This window comes from Salvelinus sp. IW2-2015, unplaced genomic scaffold, assembly GCF_002910315.2.
Source record: "Salvelinus sp. IW2-2015 unplaced genomic scaffold, ASM291031v2 Un_scaffold906, whole genome shotgun sequence".
Classification (NCBI taxonomy): domain Eukaryota; kingdom Metazoa; phylum Chordata; class Actinopteri; order Salmoniformes; family Salmonidae; genus Salvelinus; species Salvelinus sp. IW2-2015.
The window spans coordinates 358122-359292 of NW_019942640.1; positions in this window are offsets into that span (position 1 = coordinate 358122).

Sequence of the window (1171 nt, forward strand, 5' to 3'; positions counted from 1 at the left end):
ACTTCTTCACGCTCGACCCCACTCTGCTCCTAATCATTCTCTTTTCATCCCTCCTATTCAACCCTCCTCTGTTTCACTTCTCTACTTTCTCAAGTAATACAAAGGTCCTATCTTTCCCCTCTACGCTACACTGGTCTTTTGTTCAGAACTGGAGCCGTGACCAACGTAGCTACATTAGGTATAATTCCACCATCACTCTCCAGCAACTAGGTCCCTGGTTATGCCCTGCTACACCTCACATGTTAGGCCCAATCTATTTGACATCTTCTTAGCATGGCTCCTTAACATAGCTTCTTTTGTTAGCGAGTTTCCAATGACATGGATGCATGTGGTGGTCATTCATATTACACCTGGCTTTTGGGGCAGACACTCTTTGGCATGTGTCCCCATTGCTCGTTTATCGCATGCCGATTGGGTTTGAAGCAGCAAACATCTCATATTTTGTGTGTGGTTGGGTTCTACGTACCACGATATGTAACATTTCTTCTAAACTAAACAGCGTAACAATGCGAGGCACTCAGCAGGTCAGCATTGGRCCGGGACTTGGGCAGGTGCCCATATCTTCCCCCATTTAAGCGTGCACTGTTGGGTTCAACGCTCAGTTAGCGTTTCATGTTAATCATGCATATCTCTTACAGCACGCGTGGCTGGAAAGCCATACATGCAGACGTCTCATTTCAACCAAACACATTACACAATTTTCATCCTGCRCTCAGTGCACTTGAATTAATAAACATTCCATATGATACTTTACAATACAGCAGCAGTTCCCAAACTAGGTGTTGCGATCCCACGTAGGATCGCCTGATATGAAAATGGGGTTGCGGAAGAATTTCCCAAATTTAAGACATTTTATTACAACAAGTATCTCATCTTTGTATCACAAAATTATTGTAATGTGGTTAACCGTAAAAATAGAAATGAAAATGATTAAAATCTAAAAGATAAAATTCAACCAGAGAGTGCCCTTAGATTGTGGGAAAGGACGATTCAAGTGCAAGAGTCAAATGTGGCCTTTCGAGCTGTCAAGTGACCGAATGCTGCAGAGAACGCATTCACGGGTCACTAGGAGTTTTGGTTCCTGTCTCCCTCAGAGAATTAAAACTCATGGTACCCTTCACCAGCTCATATCTGTGTGAAGCTGGATTCAGCAGTGCTCTCGTCTGTCTTA